This window comes from Terrapene carolina, unplaced genomic scaffold (assembly GCF_002925995.2).
Source record: "Terrapene carolina triunguis isolate 2854851 unplaced genomic scaffold, T_m_triunguis-2.0 Scaffold38, whole genome shotgun sequence".
In the NCBI taxonomy this organism is placed as follows: Eukaryota; Metazoa; Chordata; order Testudines; family Emydidae; genus Terrapene; species Terrapene triunguis.
The window spans coordinates 13,680,299-13,694,989 of NW_020664389.1; positions in this window are offsets into that span (position 1 = coordinate 13,680,299).

Below are 14,691 nucleotides of genomic sequence, written 5' to 3' on the forward strand. Positions count from 1 at the left end.
CAGGAACTAAAACCATCATAAACTTCACCCCCTTCCACTCCCAGTGCAAAATGCCCTACTTTGGTCTGCCCTATCTCATATAAACACATAGTAGCACATACATTTAAAAACAGCAAACAAAATCCTATCAAAACAAAAACACTACACTGCACACCATTCTCCCCCTGGGGAGTGGCTGAGAGAGAGAACGAACCAAGCATGGCAGGTATTAGTCACATTGCTTAGTGCAGTGCTGGCAGGTGCTCAGACACAAGAGTAATGAGGGCTGTATAAAAAGCTCTTTAGAACAGAAAAGAGGAACATCCCTGTTTCATGCTGTAATGATTGAATTTAGTCTTCAACTTTCTCACAGTTCCTCTACAGAGGTGAACTGAATTTTCCATTAATTATTTTAATAAAATATTTACTTGAAATGCTGCCACTTTTCTCATATTTTGGGGTGGGGGAGCACTAAACAGTCACATTCTCCACAAGCTCACTCCAAAGTGCACATGCACATTTGCAGAACATCCTGCACACAAGCCACTTTTGGAAGTTAAAATCTAACACACAGAATTATTCCCTTTACCGTTGTGGAAGCAGAAAAAGAACTGTCAGAAAACTGACATTTTGTTAAGATTAGATGATGGATCTGCTCCAATATGTCAGGTACTACCATTTTCCACCATTGCCAGCTTGGGATCCTGATCAGAATATTTTTTTTAAATCAAACCAGATTATTTTGAAAAGTATTGTTTCCATTTTTCATTAAAAATGGTTTTCACTGAAATTTTCTAAGCGGCTATATAATGACCTTCATTTAACGGAAGTTTGGGAAATATAAGTTACTTGGGATAAAGTGGATGCGTAGCTCTCGGTCCTTAATGGCCTGGGCCCAAAATGTAACGAAAAGATCAGGTAAAGCTCAGGGATAGGGACTGTGGTCAACAACTATGCTCTGTCACACTCTATCATAAGCCTGTCTGGGCAGAAGACACTTTTCTCAGGGGAAACAAGATTGGAACAAATGCCCACAGGAACTGACAATCATCACAAACTTCACCACCTTCCACCCCAGGCGCAAGTCACACTTCTTCAACGTGGTCTCCTCTAGCATAAATACATAGCAGCATGTACATTTAAAAACAAAACAAAACCCTACCCAAACAAAACACTACACTGCACACACAGTTCTTCTGAGGAGAGGAAGAGGGAAAGAACAAGCCACACATAGGACAGATGTTAGTCAATTAGCTTAATGCACTGCTAGAAGATGCTCAAATAACACAGTGATGAGGGAAGTATTAAGACCTTCATAGATAGAATACATACATAGAAAGTATGTGAATGTGTGTGTATTATGTATAAACATACACACATTACACAAAAAAATGTCTAGGAAAAGGCTTGAAAATAAGTTAACTGAGAAATAAACAGAAAATTGAATTTAACTGTCAATTATTTGTCTCCTAGTGACTGAACAATAAAGGAGCTATGAAAAGCTGATTTGAGATCTGCCTTTTGTGTACAGAAGTGGCTGGCAGCCCTCATTATGTCTTCTGTGCGTGCTCAATAGGTTTTATGACATAGTTTCTTTTGTATGAAAAAATAGCATAAAAATCAATTGTGTGACACAAAGAACCTAATTATGAAAACTTGTACACACCCACACACAAACACAGAAAAACTTCACAACTGTGCAGTTTCCATAACATCAGCAAGAATTTATGCAATACACTGGTCAAAAGAAAGTGACCTTAGTTTCAGCAAACATTTTAGGGGTATATTCAGATGACAGGGGACTTGGCGAACCAGGTCCCTGGTAGAGGACTCAGCTTTCTAAATCTCCATGTGCAGCTCCCATTCAGTTTAACAAGCATTTTTCCCACAGAGGGCTTGCAGGATAGGGTCCAGAGAGCTTTTTGGAGTACATGGTTTTCACTGATGTCCTCTTCAGATGAGACTGAGATGGAATAAAATAATTAGGCAATATTGCAATATTCAAACCTAATCAGATGTCAACCAACCTCATTATGTGCTGCTTTCATATTTTTTAAATAAATCTCAACTCAACACTGCAGTTTAACCTTACAACATGAAATATTGCTAAGACAGGAGCAAGGAATTCCACTACTGTATCAATAAACTAAGCCTCAATATGCTCCTGTGATGCAAGGAAATATTGTGAACTCTATTTCATAGATAGGTTCAATGATTCAGCCCAAGATTCACAAAACAAGAAATTGACAGATCCTCTAACTCTTAGTCTTTCATTCTAACCACTGCATCATCCCTCCCATTTAGCTAGCATAGTGTGTACTTAAACTAAGATATACAACCACCTGTCTCTCTGGGCTTGTTAGCAGCAAATTAGTCAAACCAAGGTGTGAATCTACAGTGCACTAGCTGGCCGCACATTAACTTGCTGTTTGGACCTTCCTACAGTGCAGTAAAGTTCTGTAGTGTGCTTTGACATACTTCTATATGGAAGTGTCGAGTATACCATGAAACATTTAGCAGGGACCACATGGCATATTAATGCATTGCAAGCGAGTAGCGCTGTAGAGTGACACCCTGGCTTGCCACTCATTAACTCACCATGTAGACAAGCCCTCTGTCATAATGCATGGAATCAGCCCTATTAAAGAAAAGAGCTACAAACTACAGACACAAATAAACCAGCTTCCACACAGCCTAAATTCCAGTTTTTAAATCTAATTAATGGGGGACCAAACTATCTGTAACTATGCAGAACACAGAGACATCTGGTGGCTGAATAATATGCTGCAGGTAAACATATCATTACACTCTTATACCTATATTTTTATATTAGGCTCCCATATTATCTGAGCACTTCACAGTTTTTAAAAAGAAACATAGGAACTCAGTTTCTCCCTCCACCCCATGGGTGGAAAATTTGATTTTATATTTGAGTAAGTAATTACTGCAGAAAAACGAGATCAAACAAATCTTGTTTTATCTATCTATCTATCCAGCTACATAACAAGTTCCTCACTGCCATAGTGCTTTTATGTTTTTCTGAGGGCAGTGAGATTTATGGTCATTCTAATGTGTTCCAGGTTAAAATCACTTATGGTCATGAAGGGGAAGGTAGTCCCCTTAAGTAGCATGGACCATTTTTATGATCAGCTTTGAAGATCAGAACTGAAGCCTGAAGATAACACTGTATTCACAGGGGAGCTAGAGGAGGGAGCGGGCACCAAACTATAAAGGGAATTGACCTGAGCTTCCAAAAATAACTAATTTGGCTGCTCTCATGCTTGTTCTTGGCCATCTCAATATAGCATCCAGTGAAGGAGAGATGGGTTCTCTTCTCCGTAGACTTTTACAGTGCAGTTCCGAGTGTTGGTGACAAGGTGTGTGTGACAGTTTTTGAGGTACCTAAGACTCTGTGTCATCTTGTTACCCCTGCCTCCAGCTAGATTGGGTCTTCCTTGGGTAGCTGGCTGTCAGCTCTCAGACACTGCCAGACCTTCAGCCACTCAAGCACTCTCCTCTGGGCTTGTACTAACCTTAACTTCAAATTACAAGTTAACAATAGATGTACCCCAATCCCTGAATCCCTTTGAATCATTCCCCTGTGATATCCAGCCCCTGACACTGGCTACTCACAGATATTCCAGTTCTTCTGCACCCAAAGTGCAGCATACCCCAATTGAACTCTTTTACCTTAAAACTCTCCTCCTGTGAACCATATAGCACTTGAGAGTACTTATGGTAAAAAAGTAGGTTTATTTAAGAAAGAATAAAGATGTAACTAGATACAAGAGAGAGTGGTGGAAATAAGTGGTAACAACACAAAACAAAACATAAAATTTGAACCTGGGGCTACACTTATCAATAGTTACCTTCTCTAGCTAATAAAGTAGACACCCTCCCTCCACCAGTTCAGTCCATTGCGGAGCTGGCTGGTTTCTCAAGAACCAGCGCCCAAGTGTTCATGAAAACATCCCCCTCCACCATTCCTCAGAAAATGGACGCAAAGTGCCTTTCTCTACAGTCTGTTCTACTGAAAACAGCCTTTTGTTTCCATTCACAGCTTGGGGGAGCCCCTGCCTCATAGAGTTTCTTTTCTACCCTTAAGTGGTTTGATGTGTTTGTCCTTGTCTCGGATGGTTTTCCATGGGCAGTGGCAAGGGTAGACAGTAGAACCATACATTACTTTGCTGTCTGGCTAGGCAGGGGTAACAACTCCCTGTTGCTTGAATGGGGAATCATTGAAGGACATTACTCCAGTGACTAACTTTTACTCCAAATCCCTAAAGCATCTTGTTAATATAAATTCTTTCTTTCTTTCTTGAATAATGTAAGAAAGAGAGAAAGAATCCACATGGTTCATCAGCAGGGTTAGAACCAGATCCACCACACAGACCTCTGCCACTTAAGCTAATGAAGTAATTGATAGCAATAGTAGGTTGTCATCTTCTATGCGGACCAGTGCTAGAGGGGGATGAGACACCTACTTTGCCAGTGGGTTTCACAGTTATTTGCTGATGGCCGAGGATTGGTGCAAGTTAGGAACCCTAGGTTCAGTTCCAGGTTCTGAAGAGGAGTGTATTCTAATGGACACAGATTCTGCTGACTGTTCCTTCCCCAAATTTGACCCCTTCTGTCCCATCCCCTCCAAGTTGTCCCTGTTCCAGACTTGTCTCTTACCCACCCCTTGCTCCTTGTTTCAGTCCCAGTCTGCACTCGTCAGACTTCTCATTACAGTTCCAGGCTTCTTACCCAGCCAGTCCTAATTCTCTCCTCCAGCTCCTAGTCCTAGGCCAGGTCTAAACTACAGACTTATATTGGTATAACTACATTGTTCAGGCATGTGGGAAAATCCCTGAGCGACGCAGTTATACCGACCTAAACTCCCAGTGTAGACAGTGCTATGTTGATGGGAGAACAATTCCTGCTGACATACCCACCACTTCTCAGGGAGGTGGATTAACTAAACCAACAGGAGCTCTCCTCTCGGCACAGGAGCGTCTTCATTAAGCGCGACAATGGCGCTGCTGTACTGCTGTACATGAAGACAAGCCACTAGTTTCCTTCCTCATTTAATGTCAATCTCTCCCTCCACGCCTTCCCAATCTCTTGTCCTAGGCTCCTTTCCCAGGAAGTCTCTGTGTCTAATTTTGGTCCCTTCCGCATTCAAATCAGATGGGTTCTCTATGCTGTCTAAATACCAGTAGAAGGGATCATTGAAAGCACAAGAGACCATAGGCTCCCTGCTCTCAGTTCAGGTGCCTGGCCCTAGCCTGGCCTAGAGCAGCCATGACAGGGAAACATCCAGTTTTACCCCTGTAGCCATGGGCTGCAGCAAGCGCAGTTGCTCTGTGGGGATGGTGCATATTCAACCTAGTCAGCACTAGGAGCTGGGAGAGACTCAAGTATGCTCAGTGAGAATGGACTCTTCAGAGATTTCAGTTGTTATGCTCTAGCAACACACTGAGCATGTGTGAACTGTAATTTTTCAACTTGGTCAAGGTTGGACAGATTTTTCAGAAGGACGGCAAAAGGCACAGCCCAGACACAAAGGCCGACTCCCTGCCAAATGTCAAGTTTCTGTTCCAAAGCACAAGGGCCTGAGAGCTGTTCAACAAAAAGTCACCAGAATTTCAACAACACGGAGAAAAACAACATATTTTTTCCTAGCCTTGTTCTTGCAAGTGGCTGAAATCGTTTGAAACAATTCAACCTGAGGCAGACACCGTGCATGCAAAATTTCAGCCCGCATGCTTAAAGTTTGACAATATGGAATCTTATAATGGGAATGTTGGGCAACTTTAAAAATAGGCAGCCCTACCATTCCTGCCTGGGATTCAAATAATACTTCACTAAAGAAAATAAATCATCTTATGTGAAGCTTTCTTTTCTTGACTTGAAGGGGCTTCTTACAAAGTGCTTCTCCCACTGTCTAACTGATAAGCCTTCAGCCCGCCAAAGGCCAAAGGGACATCAGAAAGATATAGACCAAGCTAAGCTATTAGAAAGGAGCAACATGTGCCATTAAGCAACTGCACTGAATTCCAGGAGTTAATCTTTGCTACAGCGCATACTCATCTGTCTCTCTGGCTCAAATTCTGCAGTGAATGGAATTTGCTGGAGTAAGGACTGTAAAAATTGGCCCTCCTTGGACACAGTAGATGCTGTGTTCTGGGCGCTGTATTATATCTTTGTGGGTTGTGTCCCTCTGTATTATATTGGCCAGCTTTAGACTGCAATTAGGCTTTTTTTTTTTTTTTAAGTTGCCTTATGGGATTTGAAAGGCAATTTTCTTTCATTTGAATGGGAATAGAACACCCAGCTCTTTTAAGCAGCACTGAAAATATCAGCATTATGGTAACATTTTGAAAGTGACAATAAATAAAATTTGGGCCCTTATAACTTATATAAAAATATAAGCTTTGCGGCTTATCTATTTAAATATTTTAAGACTTTCACATGATACAAAAGCTAAGAAAATAAATAAAAATAAGGCAAACTAATGCTATAACCAAAACATCATGAAGCAAGTCCAAACCATTTTCTAAACAAAATAGATAGTTATATCAGAAAAGAAATTACAGTCCGATTTCTGGGGTTCATCTGTACTTTGCCTTCTGTGAGGGAGCTGAAGAGAAATAAATGAAAATCCTTTCAATGAGCTATGCTGTATTTGTACCAGCAGGTGGCATCACCAAACAACTAGTTCCAGGAAAACAAAATATTTAAAGTTCTGAATAGCTACAAATCTAACAATTTTTATAGTTATACATTCAGAAAATATAGACACAAATATGATTATGTCACCTCATGATTATGCTTAGTTCATTCCTTTATTTTAGCTACTGTTTATTGTTCCCTGTCCTAATCTTGCTTCCTAAGAGAAAGACAGGAGAACTAGCAAGAACCTAATCTATTTCTGGTCTTGGAGCAGTGGTTCTCAATCTATTTACCATTGTGGGCGGCATCCAATACTACCTGTATGGCCCTGAGGATGTCACATGGGCTGCAGCTCTGTACTGATTGGGCTGCAAGCGGCCCATGGGCCGCAGGTTAAGAACCACTGGGTTAGAGATACATGACTGGGGTCAGTATCCATTGCTGGCAGTGGCCACTGTAAAAACTTTCACCACAACAGGTCCACACCACCCCAAAAGACATAGGTACATGCCCCTATGTTGACTCAAACAGAATAACTAATATAAAAGCAGGACAATAACGCATTAAGGGCCTGATCCAAAGCTGTTGAAGTCATTGGAAAGACTCTCACTGACATCACTGTATTGCATCAAGCCCCACATACAGTACTGAGTACGGCTGGAGACATCCTGGGAAGAGACTTTTGGAGGGGGAAGATCTGTGAGTTGGTTTTGCAACAAAGAGTTGTGAAAAGATGTCAGAGTGCATGTAGGCCAAAGCACCTCATTTCCAAATAGTGGTCTCAACAGGGCCGGCCCACAACATTTTGGCACCTGAGGCAGGGAGCTCAAATGATGCCCCATGCCCCCTCGCTTGGGCCAAAACTTTGAAAGATCTCAATTCTGCCTTCTTCCTGTTCTACTCCTCTCATGGTACTGCTCTGCTACCCAGGGGTGAAAGTAGAAATAGGGACTTACTGGTACGAGACTGGGTTGGGGCTGGCTGTGGCCCACGGAAGGGGCGGGGCCTCGGGTGGAAGGGGCAGGGATGGGGGGGTCAGAGCCAGCCCTGGCCCGCCCTCCCCCGCTGAGGTAGCAGTGGCAGCTGGGGGCTCCGGCAGCAGCTTAAAGGACCCAGGGCTCGGCCGCCGCTACTGCGCCAGGCACTTTAAACCGCTGCCGGAGCCCCCGGCTGCTGCTGCTACCCCAGGGCTCTGGCAGCAGGGCTCTGGGGGCTATTTAAAGGGCTGGCACCGTAGACTCTACTCCAGGGCTGTGGGGGCTATTTAAAGGGCCCAGGACTCCCCTGCTTCTACCGCCCAGGCCCTTTAAATAGCCCCCGGAGCCCCGCTGCCACTACCCCAGGGCTCCAGCAGCAGGGCTCTGGCGGCAATTTAAAGGGCCTGGGGCTCCAGCCACTACCGGCTTACTTTCACCTCTGCTGCTACCTACCCCAATAAAGGAGAACTAACCACTTAAAATGTCTTGTTCAAAAATTTTAAGTAACACTTAACTTTCAAACGTCTGAACAGCAAATGTAACTTTTCTTGTCTGCATAGTAAACACTGGCATTTTTATCTGTTTGAATAATCAAAGTGGTGCTTTCCGTGCCTTCTTGGTTGCAAAGATTTGAACTGCTTCCTGAAGGTCCACAGTCTGGGCCAGCTCATGCTCTATTGAGATGGTTGCAAGGCTGACCGGCCTCTCCTGTGTCATTGTGGAGCAGGGGTCGGCAACGTTTGGCACGCGGCTCACCAGGGTAAGCACCCTGGCGGGCCGGGCCAGTTTTATTTACCTGCTGACACGGCAGGTTCGGCCGATCGTGGCCCCCACTGGCCGCGGTTCGCTGTCCCGGGCCAATGGGGGCAGCGAGAAGCCGCGGCCAGCACATCGCTCGCCCCCGCCACTTCCCGCCGCCCCCATTGGCCCGGGACGGCGAACCGCAGCCAGTGGGGGCCGCGCTCGGCCGAACCTGCCGCGTCAGCAGCTAAATAAAACTGGCCCGGCCTGCCAGGGTGCTTACCCTGGCGAGCCGCGTGCCAAACGTTGCCAACCCCTGTTGTGGAGCATAGATGTGTTTTTATTAACTTCAGCTTGGAGAAGCTGCCTTTTCCACTGGCAACTGTTACAGGAAGTGTTAGAAGTATGCGCAGAGCAACAAAAGCATTTGGAAAGAGGGTGGTCATCTTATATGTGCAAATATATTCCAGAACAGCCTTTGGAGTTGATCCTGCTGAAATGTATCTTGAAAGAGCTTTCAGTTCATCACCTAAATCACTCTCATCAATATTGTGCATGTCATCATGTGTCAACACTGTCTCTAGTGCCCTGATTGCTGGTGTAGATCTTCTTCATGTATAGTGAGGAGTTTTGGAATATCGTACAACATCCCAAATATACTGCTGTGTTTCTTGAGCTGCATGAAACATTCTTCAACTGACTGTATTGCACAATCTAGCACCTGGTTAAAAAATTCAACTTTGAATTGTTGTTTGAGGTCTCTTATGGGATTGTCCCATGCCTCGTAATCAAAATGTCGTCTTCTTCAGTGACTCTTGTACTCTTGAACGGGTGGGAAAATAGCTTCAGTGTGAAGTTCCTCTACCAACTTCTGTGCATTCTTCAGAACTGCCACAATCTTCTGTTTGACTTTTGTTGCTAGTAACTGTGTGATCTCATTTCAAATTGTTTTTCCAAGGTAGTGGTGTGTGTACATTGGGTGGTGACTCTTCTTAGATGCTCCTGGAGTACAGCATCAAACTCAGCCATCAGCTCCACAATTTTAAGGCAGTTTCCATTGTTTGGTACATACGGCTGATCTGAAGTGCCACACAGTGCTAGGTTTTGGGTAGCAAGCATTCTCACAATGGCAATGAGCCTTTTCAGAACATTTTGACAGTAAAGAGACTCTGATGCAATCTTCTCTTGATGCTGATCATCTATGATGGCCTTTAATCTTAGTCTCATCTCAAGCTCTTTCCACCTATGGAATGCTCTCTGGTGATTTGCTGCCTTCTCATGGCATGCCAGATTTCTAGCCAGATTTTTCCAGTCCTTTGTTCCTGTAGAACCCAATGTGGCTGGAACATTAGACTGGAAGAGTGTGCAACAAAAACAGTATGCAGCATTCTGGGTTTTTGAGTATATAAGCCACGGCCTCTCCACTTTGTCACCATTGGGGATTTCACGTCAGTAATGTGTTGGATGGAAACTTCTATTTTCATTGTCTTTTGGGACAATGAAGTTTTTCACTTGCTGTGGCCCATGCAGTACAAGGAAGTCCCTCCGGCTACTGCTCAATTGGGTCCACAGTCCTGAATCATCTAGACTTAAGGAACTAAACTCAGCAGCAGCAGCTGTTTCTTGCGCCTCCACCACACTCTTCTCTGATCTACACTTTTCTCAGGAATGTTACATGCATGGTTACATCCATTTGAGATGGAGATATGGATGCTGCAGTAGCTGCCAGGTCACCTGCATTCTGACTAACTGGAAGATCAGACATCTCCTCACCACTCACATCCTCACTGGGGCTGGAAGGCTCACCGTGAACATTTGTGTCTATGTATCTCAGGAGAGATCCTTCCTGCTTAGACAGAAAAGCTTCCTTCGCTTTCTTTCTTTTTCTGAATGCTGCCCCAGAGGGGCGTTTTCTTTCACTCATGACTGTTGTTCTGTGCCAGCTATAGTGGCTCTCAACACTCAGTTGAAGGGGACAAATAAGCAGGTTGGTAGCAGGGCCTGAGTGAGGGAAGATATCAGTGTCTTAAGGGCCTAACTGGCTCCTATTACTTCAGTTGACTGCCTGTTCTCCTCAAGTGGGTTCAGGGAAGCAGCAGGAAACAGGAAGCTCCCGGAGAAGCTGGTGTTAATCATTCCAGGCTCCTGGGGGTGCTAGAGAGGTACATAAGAGGCTCCTCCTCCTCTCTCTCCCTGCAGCTCCTGCTGCTTTCTGTTATTCCCTCTCACCTTTTCTCCTGCCTGGCTTTTATGTCTCTTGTGCCCTCCTTCCTCCAGCACAGCACTCCACCATCTCTGTGCATCTACAGCAGAGACAATACATATGCACCAGCAGAAGTCACAATTTTCTACACTCTGGGTCCTAGTGGCGCCCCCCCAAAGTCTGACACCTGAGGCGGATGCCTCAGTTCGCCTCATGGTAAGGCCAGCCCTGTGTCTCAAATCAATGCTGGCAGTCTGGGGTAGGTTTCCTATTTTAATTAATGTAAAGAGAAAATAGCAATAGTGGTATGTGTAGTCAAAGAACTGCTTATTTTCTTATTTATTTAGATTTAAATAACTAAAACAAGCCTATCCAAGACTCTAGGCACCCTAACACACTATTAACCACAGAATTAAATCCCAGCAGCGTCGGTACCTCCATTTCTCCTACCATTCTTTGACCGGATTATCTATACAGATAGTAATTTTTAGGGGGCAGGGACTGTCTCTTGCTCTGTGTTTGTGCAGCACCCAGCAAACAATGCAGCCCCAATCTCAGTTTGAGACTCTAGGTGCTACCGTAATACAAACGATAAAGGACATGCTGACATTCAGATTAGACAAGAACTGTAGCTGTGACCCTGACAATCTCATTGCTCCATTCCCACACATTTGCCAATTTATGGTGAATGAGATAGAAATGGCCATGATTAAGTTTCGTATTGCACATAATTTTCTATTTTAATAATTTACTCTTCCTCACGGTAGGCAAAATTCACCTGCTGTCCATTAGGGTCCAACCCTGTGAGGTACCAGATGACTTCAAACTACAACTGAAATCAACAGCAGCTGATGGTGCTCTGCATTTTTCAGGATTAGGCCTTAAATATTTGGAAAACTGTCCAGATTTCAATGGGGACCTTGGAAAGACTAGTTAATTCAGAGCTATTATTCCACTTCCACTACCCAACCCACACATAACAAGTACTTTTGACAAAGAATCAAAAAATATTTATGGACTAATTCCATCCGCTTTGCTGAAGTAATCAGCTTGATTGATTGTACTTTGCTTTTAAAGATAATGACTTTCACTGGATGTAAATTATTTAGATAACTATCCTCAAGAGGTACTAATATAATTAAACAATTTTTTTGTTTGTTTGTTTCAATTCCATACTTCATATAAACCAATAAGCGTCTCCTGTTTTCCAGACAAACGAATTGGATACACTTATATTTTAAACCAGTACATAACAGCAATAGAGTTGTTTAAAAAAATCCTCACAAACCCTTGATTTCTCTAGTATTTTAAAACAGATTAATAGGATCATAGAGTTTAAGGCCAGATGATCTAGTCGGATCTCCTGTATCTCACAGGCCACCACCCAGCACCCACACACTAAACCCGACAACCAAAATTAGACCAAAGTATTACAGCCCACAGGAGAATAGACTATTATGTGCCACAGGCAGACAATAGGAAAGGGACCAAGATGCACCAGTGCCAGATGCCCCTGCAGTGATAGGGAAATGATGAAGTGAGATACACCCAGACAATCCTGGCAAGTGACCTGCACATGCTGCAGAGGAAGGTGAAAAAAACCCACAATCTGACCTGGAGGAAAATTCCTTCCTGACCCCACATATGGTGAACAGTTCAGCCCTGAACATGTGAGCAAGAACCAGCCACCCACACACCTGAAAGAGAGAGAATGTTTGGTGCCACCTCACAGCCCTGGGCCTCCCTGTCCTATCTCTCATCTCCAGTCACGGCCATCCCTGATACTTCAGAATAAGATTATTTAAAAAAAAAAAAAGAATACGTCAAAAGGAAAAAATAAAATGCCTTCCTGATCCTTGAATTTGGCTGGCTGAAACCCTGCAGCATGAGTTTTTAAGACATAAATCAGAAGTGAGACCCAGGGGCTGCTAAGGCCCACCTCATACCATACCAACAATCCCATCATAGAATTGCATTCATCAATTTGTCCAGGTCTCTTAAAACTAACTAAGTTGTTTGGCCCCACAACTCCTATTGGGAGGCTGTTCCAGAACCTCACTCCTCTGATGACCCATAGACTCATAGCCTTTAAGGTCAGAAGGGACCATCGTGATCATCTAGTATAACCTTCTGCACATTGCAGGCCACAGAACCTCACCCACCCACTCCAGTAATAGACCCCTAAGTGCGTGATCTTGCACTTTGTACTATTGAATTTCGACCTGTCACTCTAGTCTTCAAGGTCATCCAGATCTTCCTGTATATCATTTCAATCCTCCTCTGTACTGACAATGCTTCCCAACTTTGTATCATCAGCACATTTCATTAGCACACTCCTGCTTTTTCTGACAAAGTCATTAATACAAATATGGAATAAAATTCGCTGACAAGACTGATCCTTGAGGAACTTTACTAGTAACCTCCCTTCAGTCCAATAATTCACCTTTCAGCACAACCCATTGCCTTCTAATGCTGGGAATTGAGATTTAGACACCTGACTCCATCTATGGGAATCATGCAGTTAAATCCCTGTTCATTGCTTTGAAAATGTACTTTGTGTATTTTATCAAATCAGTAGCAGATCTACTCTTGCACATTATGTCACTATTATCCACGTATCAGTAACAGACAGCCAAAGAGGCACTGATAGAGTTAGAAAGCAGATCTGTTAAAGATACAGAGGCTTCCATTCATTTCTACCAACTCCATTCCCACTTCTTATAATTAAAGTAATGATTGATCTAGGTAACTGGGTTTCCACTTGAGAGATAAAAAACATTTAAAACTTGACCTGATAAACAAAAACACAAGGTATTGCAGAAAGATCTATTTAAATCACAGTACCATGCTGAATAAGCACCACAAATTGCTAAGTCCTTCAAGGAGGTAAAGACACAAGAGACATTTCTTTGTCTGTCATTTAGCATAGGTCAAATCCTGCTCCCCTGCAATGCAGGAAAATTACAGATGGGGAAACTGAGGCACACACCCACAAATGGATTTAGATACTGTAATGCTCAGCATCACAATGCCTATCTTTTTGGGGCCTGGAAAAATCATAGGAACAACAGTGATTCACAAAGCCTTAGTTAGGTGCCTAGGCTCCCTAAACAATGATTGAGAAGAGATAATTGCCTCAGAATGTGATCCACAAAAGCCAACACGCTAAGCTGGAAGCCATCTAAGCTAGCCCATGGGAGATGCCACTGACAGGGGTATGTGCTAAGCCCACTCCTCTCACAAAATAGGCATTTAAAATTGTGCCGCAGGGAGGTGCCTATCTTGCAAGCAATCTACAGCTGGAAATCCCTCTTTTGAAATCTAGCTTAGTCACTGAAGGGTAGGTTTACACTGCACTAACACACCTATGGCTGGCCCGCGTCAGCTGATTCAGGCTGTGGGACTATCCAATTGCAGTGTAAATGTTCATGCTTGGGCTGGAGCCCAGTTTCTGAACCCCCCCTGCTGTGAGGTGATTTTGAGATAGCTACAGGCAGTGAGGTACTAGCAACATTGGGCCTGAAGAAGGTGAACAAACTCCATCTTCCCTGAGAAAATTAATCTAAACTCGTGTTTCCAGCCCCTGTGTGGGAACACATTCCCAGGAGACCATTTGGTCCTGTTTCGTGTCATGCAAAAGCTTAATTTACATTGATAAAAGTCGGGTTTTTTACATTAAACAGCAACAAGAAGTACACATAATTGGAACTCAGTTTCCTGCCATCAGTGTATAGTAGATCCAAAACCCAGCAAGGACAGCGGGAAAGAACTAACTACAGCAATAGAGTCTCAGCTTGCTTTTACTGTCTTTACACTGGTGTAACTCCTCCCCAATCCACTGATTTAAAATGGAATTACTCCCAATTTACAGCAGTATAAATTAGAACAGAATCAGGCATATTGCCTTTGAACTTATAAAAATCCCTCCTCTTCTTCAATGAATATTAACAAATCTTGGACTTTTCTGTCACTTTTACCTTTTGTAATAGATGAAAGGAAAATGTGCCTTTTTAGTTGTTTGCAATGTTGTAGCCATGTTGGTCCTAGGATACGACACACACAAGGTGGGTGAGGTAATATCTCTCATGGATCAACTTCTGTTGGTGAAACAGACAAACTTTCGAGCTCCACAGA